At 44.5% G+C, this 14,999-nt stretch overlaps 1 protein-coding gene across 5 annotated transcripts in view; it reads right to left on the reverse strand.

The window, feature by feature from the left end:
* The window catches only part of LOC111976267 (vitamin D3 receptor A), a 112,681-nt gene that overhangs the window by 79,461 nt on the left and 18,221 nt on the right, over positions 1-14,999 (reverse strand). The window lies entirely within an intron of this gene.

Consider the following 14,999-nt stretch of genomic DNA (forward strand, 5'->3'; position numbering starts at 1 on the left):
ACAAATTGAAAACCCTAGTCATTGGCGACTCCATTACCAGCAGTATTAGACTTAAAACGAATCARCCAGRGATCATACACTGTTTAKCAGGYGYCAGGGCTACCGACGTTAAGGCTAATCTGAAGATGGTGCTGGCTAAAGCTAAATCTGGCGAGTGTAGAGAGTATAGAGATATTGTTATCCACGTCGGCACCAACGATGTTAGGATGAAACAGTCAGAGGTCACCAAGCGCAACATAGCTTCAGCGTGTAAATCAGCTAGAAAGATGTCGGCATCGAGTAATTATCTCTGGCCCCCTCCCATTTAGGGGGAGTGATGAGCTCTACAGCAGAGTCTCACAACTCAATCGCTGGTTGAAAACTGTTTTCTGCCCCTCCCAAAAGATAGAATTTGTAGATAATTGTCCCTCTTTCTAGGACCCAAGCCTGGCCTGCTGAGGAGTGACGGACTCCATCCTAGCTGGAGGGGTGCTCTCATCTTATCTACTAACATAGACAGGGCTCTAACTCCTCTAGCTCCACAATGAAATAGGGTGCAGGCCAGGCAGCAGGCTGTTAGCCAGCTTAGTGGAGTCTGCCACTAGCATAGTCAGTGTAGTCAGCTCAGCTATCCCCATTGAGACTGTGTCTGTGCCTCGAACTAGATTGGGCAAAACTAAACATGGAGGTGTTCGCCTTAGCAATCTCACTGGAATAAAGACCTCGCCCATTCCTGTCATTATTGAAAGAGATTGTGATATCTCACATCTCAAAATAGGGCTACTTAATGTTAGATCCCTCACTTCCAAGGCAGTTATAGTCAATGAACTAATCACTGATCATAATCTTGATGTGATTGGCCTGACTGAAACATGGCTTAAGCCTGATGAATTTACCGTGTTAAATGAGGCCTCTCCTTCTGGTTACACTAGTGACCATATCCCCCGCGCATCCCGCAAAGGCGGAGGTGTTGCTAACATTTACGATAGCAAATGTCAATTTACAAAAACAAAAAAAAGACGTTTTCATCTTTTGAGCTTCTAGTCATGAAATCTATGCAGCCTACTCAATCACTTTTTTAGCTACTGTTTACAGGCCTCCAAAGCCATATACAGCATTCCTCACTGAGTTCCCTGAATTCCTATCGGACCTTGTAGTCATAGCAGAAAATATTCACATTTTTGGTGATTTTAATATTCACATGGAAAAGTCCACAGACCCACTCCAAAAGGCTTTCGGAGCCATCATCGACTCAGTGGGTTTTGTCCAACATGTCTCTGGACCTACTCACTGCCACAGTCATACTCTGGACCTAGTTTTGTCCCATGGAATAAATGTTGTGGATCTTAATGTTTTTCCTCATAATGCTGGACTATCGGACCACCATTTTATTACGTTTGCAATCGCAACAAATAATCTGCTCAGACCCCAACCAAGGAGCATCAAAAGTCGTGCTATAAATTCTCAGACAACACAAAYATTCCTWGATGCCRTTCCAGACTCCRTCRACCTACCCAAGGACGTCAGAGGACAAAAATCAGTTAACCACCTAACTGAGGAACTCAATTTAACCTTGCGCAATACCCTAGATGCAGTTGCACCCCTAAAAACTAAAAACATTTGTCATAAGAAACTAGCTCCCTGGTATACAGAAAATACCCGAGCTCTGAAGCAAGCTTCCAGAAAATTGGAACGGAAATGGCGCCACACCAAACTGGAAGTCTTCCGACTAGCTTGGAAAGACAGTACCGTGCAGTATCGAAGAGCCCTCACTGCTACTCGATCATCCTATTTTTCCAACTTAATTGAGAAAAATAAGAATAATCCTACATTTATTTTTGATACTGTCGCAAAGCTAACTAAAAAGCAGCATTCCCCAAGTGAGGATGGCTTTCACTTCAGCAGTAATAAATTCATGAACTTCTTTGAGGAAAAGATCATGATCATTAGAAAGCAAATTATGGACTCCTCTTTAAATCTGCGTATTCCTCCAAAGCTCAGCTGTCCTGAGTCTGCACAACTCTGCCAGGACCTAGGATCAAGAGAGACACTTAAGTGTTTTAGTACTATATCTCTTGACACAATGATGAAAATAATTATGGCCTCTAAACCTTCAAGCTGCATACTGGACCCCATTCCAACTAAACTACTGAAAGACCTGCTTCCTGTGCTCGGCCCTCCTATGTTGAACATAATAAACGGCTCTCTATCCAAAGGATGTGTACCAAACTCACTAAAAGTGGCAGTAATAAAGCCTCTCTTGAAAAAGCCAAACCTTGACCCAGAAAATATAAAAAACTAATCGGCCTATATCGAATCTTCCATTCCTCTCAATTTTTAGAAAAAGCTGTTGCGCGGCAACTCACTGCCTTCCTGAAGACAATGTATACGAAATGCTTCAGTCTGGTTTTAGACCCCATCATAGCACTGAGACTGCACTTGTGAAGGTGGTAAATGGTCTGCCTACCCATGTGAGACGCAGACTCGGTCTCAACCTTTAAGTCTTTACTGAAGACTCATCTCTTCAGTAGGTCATATGATTGAGTGTAGTCTGACCCAGGAGTGTGAAGGTGAACGGAAAGGCTCTGGAGCAACGAACCTCCCTTGCTGTCTCTACCTGGCCGGTTCCCCTCTCTCCACTGGGATTATCTGCCTCTAACCCTATTACAGGGGCTGAGTCACTGGTGGTGCTCTTTCATGCCGTCCCTAGGAGGGGTGCGTCACTGACGTGATCTTCCTGTCTGGGTTGGCGCCCCCGCTTGGGTTGTGCCGTGGCGGAGATCTTTGTGGGCTATACTCGGCCTTGTCTCAGGATGGTAAGTTGGTGGTTGAAGATATCCCTCTAGTGGTGTGGGGGCTGTGCTTTGGCAAAGTGGGTGGGGTTATATCCTTTCTGTTTGGCCCTGTCCGGGGGTATCATCGGATGGGGCCACAGTGTCTCCTGACACAGTGTCTCAGCCTCCAGTATTTATGCTGCAGTAGTTTATGTGTCGGGGGGCTAGGGTCAGTTTGTTATATCTGGAGTACTTCTCCTGTCTTATCCGGTGTCCTGTGTGAATTTAAGTATGCTCTCTCTAATTCTCTCTTTCTTTCTCTCTCTCGGAGGACCTGAGCCCTAGGACCATGCCTCAGGACMACCTGGCATGATGACTCCTTGCTGTCCCCAGTCCACCTGGCCGTGCTGCTGCTCCAGTTTCAACTGTTCTGCCTGCGGCTATGGAACCCTGACCTGTTCACCGGACGTGCTACCTGTCCCAGACCTGCTGTTTTCAACTCTCTAGAGACCGCAGGAGCGGTAGAGATACTCTTAATGATCGGCTATGAAAAGCCAACTGACATTTACTCCTGAGGTGCTGACTTGCTGCACCCTCGACAACTACTGTGATTATTATTATTATTTGACCATGCTGGTCATTTATGAACATTTGAACATCTTGGCCATGTTCTGTTATAATCTCCATCCGGCACTGCCAGAAGAGGACTGGCCACCCCTCATAGCCTGGTTCCTCTCTAGGTTTCTTCAAAGGTTTTGGCCTTTCTAGGGAGTTTTTCCTAGCCACCGTGCTTCTATACCTGCATTGCTTGCTGTTTGGGGTTTTAGGCTGGGTTTCTGTACAGCACTTTGAGATATCAGCTGATGTACGAAGGTCTATATAAATAATTTTGATTTGAAGAGCATGCATTTAATTTTACTAGCATTTAAAAGCAGTTGGAGGCCATGGAAGGAGTGTTGTATGGCATTGAAGCTCATCTGGAGGTTTGTTAACGCAGTGTCCAAAGAAGGGCCAGATGTATACAGAATGGTGTCGTCTGTGTAGAGGTGGATCAAGAATCACCAGCAGCAAGAGCGACATCATTAATATATACAGAGAATGGAGTCTGCCCGAGAATTGAACCCTTTGGCACCCCCATAGAGACTGCCAGAGGTCCGGAAAACAGGCCCTACGATTTGACACACTGAACTCTCTGAGAAGTAGTTGGTGAACCAGGCGAGGCAATCATTTGAGAAACAAAGGCTATTGAGTCTGTCGATAAGAATACGGTGATTGACAGAGTCAAAAGCCTTGGCCAGGTCGATGAAGACAGCTGCACAGTAATGTCTTTTATCGATGGCGGTTATGATTTCGTTTAGGACCTTGAGCGTGGCTGAGGTGCACCCATGACCAGCTCGGAAACCAGATTGCATAACAGATAAGGTACGGTGGGATTCAAAATGGTCAGTGATCTGTTAACTTGGCTTTCGAAGGCTTTAGAAAAGGCAGGGCAGGATAGATAGGTTAACAGTTTGGGTCTATCGTGTCTCCCCCTTTGAAGAAGGGGATGACCGCAGCAGCTTTCTAGTCTTTAGGGATCTCAGACAATACGAAAGAGGTTAAACAGGTTAGTAATAGGGGTTGCAACAATTGCAGCGGATAATTTTTGAAAGAGAGGGTCCAGATTTTCTAACCCAGCTGATTTGTAGGGGTCCAGATTTTGCAGCTCTTTGAGAACATCAGCTATTTGGATTTGGGTGAAGGAGAAGSGGGGGGGGGGGGGGCTTGGGCAGGTTGCTGCAGAGCTGTTGGCCGGGGTAGAGGTAGCCAGGAGGAAAGCATGGCCGGGGGTAGAAATGTGCTTTTTGAAATTCTTGATTATCGTAGTTTTATCGGTGGTGACAGTGTTTCCTAGCCTCAGTGCAGTGGGCAGCTGGGAGGAGGTGATCTTATTCTCCATGGACTTTACAGTGTCCCAAAACTTTAGGGAATTTGTGCTACAGGATGCAAATTTCTGTTTGATAAAGCTAGCCTTTGCTTTCCTAACTGACTGTGTATACTGGTTCCTGACTTCCCTGAAAAGTTGCATATCGCGGGGGCTATTCGATGCGAATGCAGTACGCCACAGGATGTGTTTGTGCTGGTCGAGGGCAGTCAGGTCTGGAGTGAACCAGGGGCTATATCTGTTCTTAGTTCTACATTTTTTGAAAGGGGCATGCTTATTTAAGATGGTGAGGACTTTTAAAGAACAACCAGGCATCCTCGACTGACGGGATGAGGTCAATATCCTTCCAGGATACCCGGGCCAGGTCGATTAGAAAGTCCTGCTCGCAGAAGTGTTTTGGGAGCGTGTGACAGTGATGAAGGGTGGTCGTTTGACCACAGACCCATTACGGACGCAGGAAATGAGGCAGTGATCGCTGAGATCCTGGCTGAAGACAGAAGAGGTGTATTTGGAGGGCAAGTTGGTCAGGATGATATCTATGAGGGTGCCCATGTTTACGGAGTTGGGGTTGTACCTGGTAGGTTCCTTGATAATTTGTGTGAGATTGAGGGCATCTAGCTAGGACGGCCGGGGTGTTAAGCATATCCCAGTTTAGGTCACCTAACAGTACGAACTCTGAAGCTAGATGGTGTCCAGGGCACAGCTAGGGGCTGAAGGGGGTCTATAACAAACGGCAACAGTGAGAGACTTATTTATTATGGAAAGGTGGATTTTTAAAAGTAGAAGCTCGAACTGTTTGGGCACAGACCTGGATAGCCTGCAGAGCTCTGTCTTACTAACTCCACCCCCTTTGGCAGTTCTATCTTAACAGACAATGTTGTAGTTGGGGATGGAGAATTCAGAATTTTTGGTGGCCTTTCTAAGCCAGGATTCAGACAAGGCTAGGACATCAGGGTTGGCGGAATGTGCTAAAGCAGAGAATAAAACTAACTTAGGTAGGAGGCTTCTGATGTTAACATGCATGAAACCAAGGCTTTTACGGTTACAGAAGTCAAATGAGAGGACCTGGGGAATAGGTGTAGGACTGGGGGCTACAGGGCCTGGGTTAACCTCTACATCACCAGAGGAAAAGAGGATTAGGGTATGGCTAAAGGCTATAAGAACTGGTCATCTAGTGCGTTGGGACAGAGAATAAAAGGAGCAGATTTCTGGGTGTGGTAGAATAGATTCATGGCATAATGTACAGACAAGGGTATGGTAGGATGTGAGTACAGTGGAAGTAAACCTAGGCATTGATTGACGATGAGAGGTTGCGTCTCTGGGGGCACCAGTTAAGCCAGGTGAGGTCTCCGCGTGGGGGGTGGGACAAAAGAGCTTTCTAAGGCATGTTGAGCAGGACTGGGGGCTGAAATAAAACAATAACTAACCGAAACAGCAGTAGACAAGGCATATTGACATTAGAAATAGGCAGAAAGCAATCACAGGTGTTGGTCAGGAGAGCTAAAACAACAGGTAAATGGCGATGAATGGGCTGAGAGGGTCAGTTAGGTACATACAGGACCTGAGTTTGAGGATGGGGCCAACAGATAGACCAAATGAGGTACAGTGTTAATGAACAGACCAGCAGGCATCAGCTGTGTAGCCGACTGATCATAGGGTCCAATGAGTAGCAATGGGTGAGTCAGGGAGAAATTCGGTAGTCACTACTATGCTAGGCGAGCGGGAGACACGGTGTTCAGAAAGCTAGTGGGCCGGTTCTTCGGCGACATCGCAACAGCCTGTTGAAACAATAAAGGGTCCAGGACAATTGGCAAAAGAGGCATTGTAGGCCAAGAAGCTAGCTGGTAAATGGGCCTAGGTCGAGGCTAGCTCAAGGCTAATTGGTGCTTTCTTCAGGACAGAGGCATTAGCTAACAGTAGCCACTCGATTACAGCTAGCTAGCTGAGATGATCCGGTGTAATGGTTCAGAGCTTGAGGCAGGAATCCGGTGATGTGGTAAAGAGAAGCAGTCCAATTTGCTCTGGGTTGATATCGCGCTGTGCAGACTGGCAGGTATTGCCGAGCTAAAGCTGGCTGGTGTCCGAGCTTAATGTGAAGACCGCTAGCCGTGGTTAACAAAGACTGATAGCTAGTAGCTAGTTAGCTGGCTAGCTCCTGATGGAGGTTCCAGTTATAAGGAATAAAAATGTGCAGGTCCGTCCCACATTGGGTGAGGCGGGTTTCAGGAAATTATATTTAGTTCGTAGATAGAAAGTGGAATTAAAATATATACAGCGGGGGGGGGGGAACGACAATTCACACGGGATAAGACAGACACGTCCGACTGCTACGCCATCTTGGTTAAATCATTTCTGATCAGTTTTATGGAGAGATGTAGGCACTTTCATTTGTTTTCCCACCATTTCAATTGAAGAGTGTTGCGGTAAAACTGCGTGTGGTTATTATGAGCAAGACAGCATTTATACCCCCTCCCCCCACCCCCATTCAGGCCAGTAGCTTTCGTGGCCCAGTGTGCCACTGGCAAATGTATCTGAATGTCGAGACATAACACTTTGGGAAACCGTTAGCGTTGCTAATGATTGCATCTACCCGAAAATAGTTAGGCTCAGTCAATTAAAAAAGGTATCTACAAAGCAACCTATACCTGGCGGAATCATGATTTGTCAATCCAGTGACCATTTATTTTGAAAACTCCATCACAAGTGTGCTACAACACAGCTAGCTAAACACAACAGTCTGGCAGTTGTGCACCTGAATTAAAGGGCAACCACCCCACAAAAAAATAAAAATAAATAAATAAAATAAAAATGGTCCCCTGGTGTGGTTTAACCCCCTAGATTCAGATGCACTGGTCAATTTAAGTAACATCTAATAGGATGTTTTTTTTTCATTGGATGCCAAATCCGCCGATGTCGCACTTCCACATCTGCGGTGAAAGGCGACAGAACATCCAATTTAGTTATTCTCTAAAAATAAAAAAGGTGATTTGAGAGCGAAAACGTGAACATTTTTGGAGAAAAAAATTGAAAAAAAGTACGTTCTTTTTGTTGTGGTATAGTTTTATCATATTTTCAAATTCTGCCCTCCAGAGGATTTTGTAGGAAATAACACACATGAAATCTGCAATAAATAAGTGTTGCACTTTATTTTAACAGTAAATCTATCCAAAACAATGAAAGAATAAAAGGGCATGCTAATTTGATAGATGATTAGTCATTATTAGCCTGGTTCTGTATGAAATACACATTATGGGACACAGGTCATGTTATTCGGGAGTGTGCTGCTATCACGTCCCCCACTACTACTGGACTACTGCTGCTGCAGCCTGTATCTCCTGAAGCTGAGCAGGCCCAGCTGGCACGCAGGACAGACTTATGAGCGCGGGTCCATTGCAGGCTTTCATTTTGTGGCTAAGGGGAATTAAAAATACCTCACTTCCCTGTGGCATCAGTCAGAGCCATCCTGGGGCCTTACTGCCTCCCTGCTCACATGGTGTCTTCTATAGCGTGCATGCCTACCACTCATCAGTATGACTTGACTACAACTGAGCATTAAATAACATGCCTTCATTTATGATTAATGAGACAGTAGACAAATGTGATAGACAATATCCACCCACAGAGCTGATGTGTCCTTGTTTCTATTGTGCCTAACGTGCGGCACCAAAGTAGAAGCATACATTTCTGAGATGTTCTTAGTTCTCACAATATGAGCAAACACACATTGTATTTGTTCTTAAGTTTCCCCTATGGATGTGCTGGGATGAAAGGTGAACACAGGAACACAGCAGGGAGCGTGTAAATGTAACCTGTAATACAGGGAACCTCACATACAGCCATCAGACAAATGCATCATGTCAAGGGGAAACCAAACACAAAAATTAGCTCTAACTAGCACATTCATTCACTGTAATACAGTCTGCGTCACTTCCCACTGACTAAGAGAGAGAGGGAGGGGGGACGCAGTGTGTTTTACTGCATACTTTGGCTGGCGCGCTACAAGCACACTCAAAACAAATCTGACCAGAGAAGACCTCAGGGTTGCCTAAATCACACTCCCGAACCAAACAGTGGTTTCCAAGGACAAGAACACCAGGAAAACAGACAGAGAGAGAGAGAGAGAAGCTCAACATGAGCTCCTGGTACATTTCATTTTTTTGTTTTTAGAATGAGATAAACACTCGATTCGAAAAAGAATTCCAGACAAGTGATGAACAACTCTTTTCAATCAGAATAGAAAAAAGTAACTTTGCGCATCAAGTTAAATAGTTTTGACTCTAGCTAGCTACACAAAAAAACCTAGCAAGCAGACTAACAAGCTAGCCAGAAAAAAATAGCTAGAACAAACCTAGCAAGGGGAGTTAATACAACAACAAACGACCAAACTGATCGAGTAAACCAAAAAGCAGCACGGACTAACTTTAAACATATCTTCTGCTTTTTTGTGTAACGATTTGTCACTTTTTGTTGTTTTTTGAAATAAATCAGAGCTAGCTAGCAACAGCAGCAGACAAACTGGTTGCCATTGCAACGGGGCAGCAGAACAGAGCAGCAGCGGCAGCAGTAGAAGAGCCCACAGACACCACGTCCCCACTCCCCCTCAGAGTCCATTCTCTACCCTCCAGAGGCCAAAAATGACAACGAGGAAAGCTTTAAAACAGAAACTACTAAAGGGGAGGCCAAAAACTATTTTCGCAGACCTCTACAACAGTGATTCGAGTAATTTCATCCTTCTCACTTACCAGCCAAATGCATGGCGCTCAGCAATGTGCTCTCACTACCCATCCATAAAGAAAAAGGGAATCTGTAATGGGTGGAAGCTGAAAGTCAAAGAGAGACAACCCTGACAGCACCATGATAACAATCAACCTCTACAAGACTGGGACTGTCATGGTGCGTAAGGTAATATTAGGCTGTTTGAAACAGACTTTCAGACCATTAAGGAGAGAGAGGGAAGGACACCAGTGACATGCCCTCCCACAAGACAAACTCCACCAGCACCACCCTCACCCCACCCAAAAAGGCACATCCAGCACCTCTCTTCCCACCATAGTGGAGGCCACGCCCCAGGAGGAGCGTAACCCCCTCAGTGCAGAGCAGGCTCAGGCCATCCTCACCACCATGGCTGCCATGAGTTAACCAAACTGGAGGGGGAGATGGTCCTGCTCAGGGAGAGCGTGAGCAAACAGCAACCAGACAACCACACCTTAGAGGAGCTCCTAACCAAGCTGCGAACAGAGCAGGACAGCAGCCTTGCAACACAGCTGAAAGAGATTCAGCAAGAGAGAGACCGACTCGAGAGAGCTCCAAAAAGACAGGCTGCAGGAGAGAAAGAGAACAGGCTGCAGGAGCAGCTGGATCACCACTCCATGACCAGCCCTCACACAGCAGAGGAGCCCACCTCAACCAGCCAGACCTCCCCAACCCTGCCTGCCGCACGCCTCCCCCACAGCCCACAGAACAGCCTTCCACTGACAGCGGCACCAGTACAGACCAGCCACCGCCCAGCTCCAACACCAACCAGCCCCCCCCTCTACCCCCTCCAGTCCAGAAGAAACACTGGCTGACATCGTCCTGTTGATGGACACAAATGGGAAGTTTGTTCAGGAGAATACATTTTTCCCTCGACACAAAACAAGAAAGGTGTGGTGCACAACAATGCAGAGTGCCATGGAGCTGCTTGATAAGGCCCAGCTCGGGTTGCCAAGCCACAATCATTCGCATCGGAAGCAACGACCTGCGTGCTCAGCAGGAGAGGGTGGTGACTTCACTACGGGGAGTGATTGAGAAGGCCTCCGCAATCTTCCCCAACTCAAGGATCGTGGTGTCAACCCTTCTACAGAGGAAGGACTTCCACAATCCAAAGAGAAAATGCCAGCCTCTCCCGGGACTGTGCCCTGTGACCCAATGTACACCTGTCCCACCATCCCACCCTTGATCTGAACAGTCTCTATGACCATGTTCACCTGTACAGGGAGACCGTCCCCATCCTTGCCAAGACTCAAGGAAGTTGCTTTAAACTGCAGCCCGACCTCTTCACCCAGGAACAGCAGAGCATTCTCCACCCCTCCGAGATCACAGAGACAACACCCTGGACCAGCACCCTGGACCCCCCACCCACGACCACAGCACCACCAACCTCAATGCCCACCACAGCACAGACCACCCCAGCCCAGCTTCAGACCCACCCAGACGAGGCCTACCACCCCCCTCCTCCCCACCCCAGACACACACCTGGAGGAGCCACAGCCCAGCAGGCAGAGATACACAGGCTGTGAGAGGAGCAACTGGCCCAGCCCCCAACAACGAAATGAGTGACAAACAAATGCCGAGTCTACTATGCTCACGTGATAGGCCGAGGGTCATGGTAAGATGAGCTCCACCATCCTCACACTACATCCACCCAAGTGGCATGACACAAATGCTATCTTAAATGATAAACAAATCACATTTGCATAACAAGAGTTCATGTTAATTGTTTGATTGTGAGTGTTTGTCTCATTTTGAAGGTAAAGAAGAAAAAAAATAAAAATAAATAAGTTGCATGTTGGAATTTACAAGGCTTGAAGTCCTCTGCTTTTGGGCTAGAGCATAAACCCAGAGTTCCTGAAATAAATTGATGATGTTGATATTGTAGTATTATAGGAAACATGGTGCAGAGGTGGTTTACACTGGCTGTCCACTAGGTTATAGGGAGATAATGGTACCATCCACCAAATTAAAAGGAATCACAGGGCAGAGACTCAGGGGGAATGCTAATATGGTATAAATCTGAACTAATTCATTCAATTGATCAAAACAGGGGAATTCTTTATCTGGTTAAAAATCAACAAGGAGGCCATCTTCCTCTGTGCCACATACATTTCCCCCTCAGAGTCAACCTACTTCAATGAAGAGAGTTTCTCCATTCTAGAGGGGGAGATTAGCCACTTTCAGGCCCAAGACAACGTACTAGTCTGTGGAGACCTGAATGCTAGAACAGCAGAAGAACCGGACACTAACAGTCATGGGGATAAACCTACAGGAAAGCAACAACCTTTCCCTCCCCACATACCACCCCAGAAACAACTATGACAAAATGAAAAACAAAAATGGAGTACAGCTCGTGAAGCTCTGTCAAACACTGGGTCTGTACGTAGTCAATGGTAGGCTGAGAGGGGACTCTTTTTGGTAGGTACACCTACAGCTCATCCKTTGGCAGCAGCACTGTAGACTACTTCCTCAACGACCTAAACCCAGAGTCTCTCAGAGCCTTCAGTCAGCCCACTAACACCTCTCTCAGACCACAGTAAATCTGAGAAGAGCGGAACCCAACCATGAAGCATCACGGCCCAATAAATTACATGGTACTAAAAACAGGCCTATAGATGGAGTGCAAACAGCACAGAAATCTACCAAAAAGCAATTAGCCAAAAAACACATTCTCTCCTGGACAACTTTTTAGCCTTAACATTCTCCTACAGCAATGAAGGTGTAGCCATTTGGAACAAACTTTATATTTGACAAATTAGCCTGATTGGCTAATCTAAAGAAGCATAAGAGCAAACCCAAAAGGATAGATAATGAAAAATGGTTCGATAATGATTGCAAAAATCTAAGTCATTGAGAAATATATCTAATCAAAAACACAGAATCAGACAACAAAAATCTACACCTTCAATATGGGGAAACACAAACAATACAAACACACCCTAAGAACAAAAAAGGAACACCACATTAGAAATCAGATGGATGGAATTGAGGAATCCATAGAATCAAACCACTTCTGGGAGAATTGGAATAAATTAAACAAACCTAATCAGGAGGAATTGGCTATATGTGGAGAAATCACTTTGCAAACCTCTACAGCAATATAACAAAGAGCCCAGAACAAAAAGATATTCAAGAAAAATGACAAATCCCTGAATCAGCAGTCAAAGACTATCAGAATCTGTGAATACCACAATTACAGAAGAATTATTGGAAAGACAATGCACACTCCAACCCAAAAAGGCCTGTGGTGCTGATGTTGTTTTAAATGAAAATGATTAAAAATACAGGCCACAAATTAAAATTGGCTATACTCAAACTCTTCAACATTATCCTCACTGCAGGTATTTTCCCCGATATTTGGAACCAAGGTTTGATCACACCAATCTATAAAAATGGAGAGGAATTTGCATTAACAGCAACTTGGGGAAAAATCCCTGCAGTATTATAAATAGCAGACTACATAATTTGGAATTCAAAAACATTATCGTACAACAGACCACTTTTACACCCTCCACACTAATTGACAAAAAGGTAAGCCAAAACAAAGGCAAAATCTACTCGTGTTTTGTAGATTTCAAGAAAGCATTTGATTCAATTTGGCACAAAGGTATTTTTTATAAACTAATAGAACGTGGTATTGGAGGGAAAACATATGTTATTAAATCAGTGTACATTAAAAACAAAATGTGCGGTTAAAATTGGTAACAAGCGATCTTCAGGGACATGTAGTGAAACATGGCTGCCCAATAAGCCCAACAGCTACATTAATGAATGGGCAGCACCTGGTCTCACCCTACTCAACACTGAAATCAAGTGTCTGCTGTATTCAGATGACCTGGTGCTACTGTCTCCCACTAAGGAGGAGTTACAGCAGCACCTAGATCATCTGCACAGGTTATGTCAGACCTGGGCTCTGACCGTTAATCTAAAAAAAATATATATAAATAAAATGATATTCCAAAAAGGGTCGGGAAATCAGGATGACAAACATAAAATTCTATTTGGACACAGTTTTATTAGAACACACCAAAAACTACACGTATCTAGGACTAAATTAGAGGTCGACCGATTAAAATCGGAATGGCCGATTTAAAGTTTTCATAACAATCGGTAATTGGCATTTTTGGACACCGATCATGGCCGATTACATTGCACTCCACGAGGAGACTGCATGGCAGGCTGACTACCTGTTATGCGAGTGCAGCAAGGAGCCAAGGTAAGGTGCTAGCTAGCATTAAACGTCTTATAAAAAACAATCAATCTTAACAATCAATAGTTAACTACACATGGTTGATGATATTACTAGTTTATCTAGCTTGTCCTGCGTTGCATATAATCAATGCAGTGCCTGTTAATTTATCATTGAATCACAGCCTACTTCGCCAAACAGGTGATTTAACAAGCGCATTCACGAAAAAAAGCACTATCGTTGCACCTATTTGTACCTAACCATCAACATCAAAGCCTTTCTTAAAATCAATACACAATTATATTTTTTTAAACCTGCATATTTAGTTAATATTGCCTGCTAACATGAATTTCCTTTCACTAGGAAAATTGTGTCACTTCTCTTGCAACAGAGTCAGGGTATATGGAGCAGTTTGGGCCGCCAACCTCGTTTAACTAATTTCCCAGATTTCATGACGTAACATTGAAGGTTGTGCAATGTAACAGGAATATTTAGACTGATGGATGCCACCCGTTAGATAAAATACGAAACGGTTCTGTATTTCACTGAAAGAATAAACATTTTGTTTTCGAAATTATAGTTTCCGGATTTGACCATATTAATGACCTAAGGCTCGTATTTCAGTGTGTTAGTTATAATTAAGTCTATGATTTAATAGAGATTTAACAGCACTTTACTGCATTTGCCAGCAGCTCTTCACTGTGCTTCAAGCATTGCGTTGTTTATGACTTGAAGCCTATCAACTCTCGAGATTTGACTGGCAATACTAAAGTACTTATTAGAACATCCAATAATCAAAGGTATATGAAATACAAATGGTAGAGAGAAATAGTACTATAATAACTACAACCTAAAACTTCATACCTGGGAATATTGAAGACTCATGTTAAAAGGAACCACCAGCTTTCATATGTTCTCATGTTCTGAGCAAGGAACTTAAACATTAGCTTTTATTACATGGCACATATTGCACTTTTACTTTCTTCTCCAACAGTTTGTTTGCATTATTTCAACCAAATTGAACATGTTCATACCATGTCGTGCATCTTCTCAGTCATGTTGAGACCGGTCTACTACTATTGCTTTGATAGTTGCGGTTAATGGTAATCCCATTTCCACTACTACTATTTCCGTTGGTCCCACCATGCATGCATGTATGTATGTATATATATATCATACACACACTTTGACAATGTAAGTAAGGAACTTGCCATGTCAAAGTGAATTAGAGGAGAGAAAGACACAGAGCAAGAATGTTTTCACAAGCTACCTCATATATTGCACACCTCCATTTGAGACAGACGACAAAATGAAAAACAGAACCATTCAAAAAAGGAGGGAGGAGACCGGGGAGGAAGGAAACGCCAAACGTGCTCGGTCC

The sequence above is a fragment of the Salvelinus sp. IW2-2015 genome, linkage group LG17 (genome assembly GCF_002910315.2).
Source record: "Salvelinus sp. IW2-2015 linkage group LG17, ASM291031v2, whole genome shotgun sequence".
In the NCBI taxonomy this organism is placed as follows: Eukaryota; Metazoa; Chordata; class Actinopteri; order Salmoniformes; family Salmonidae; genus Salvelinus; species Salvelinus sp. IW2-2015.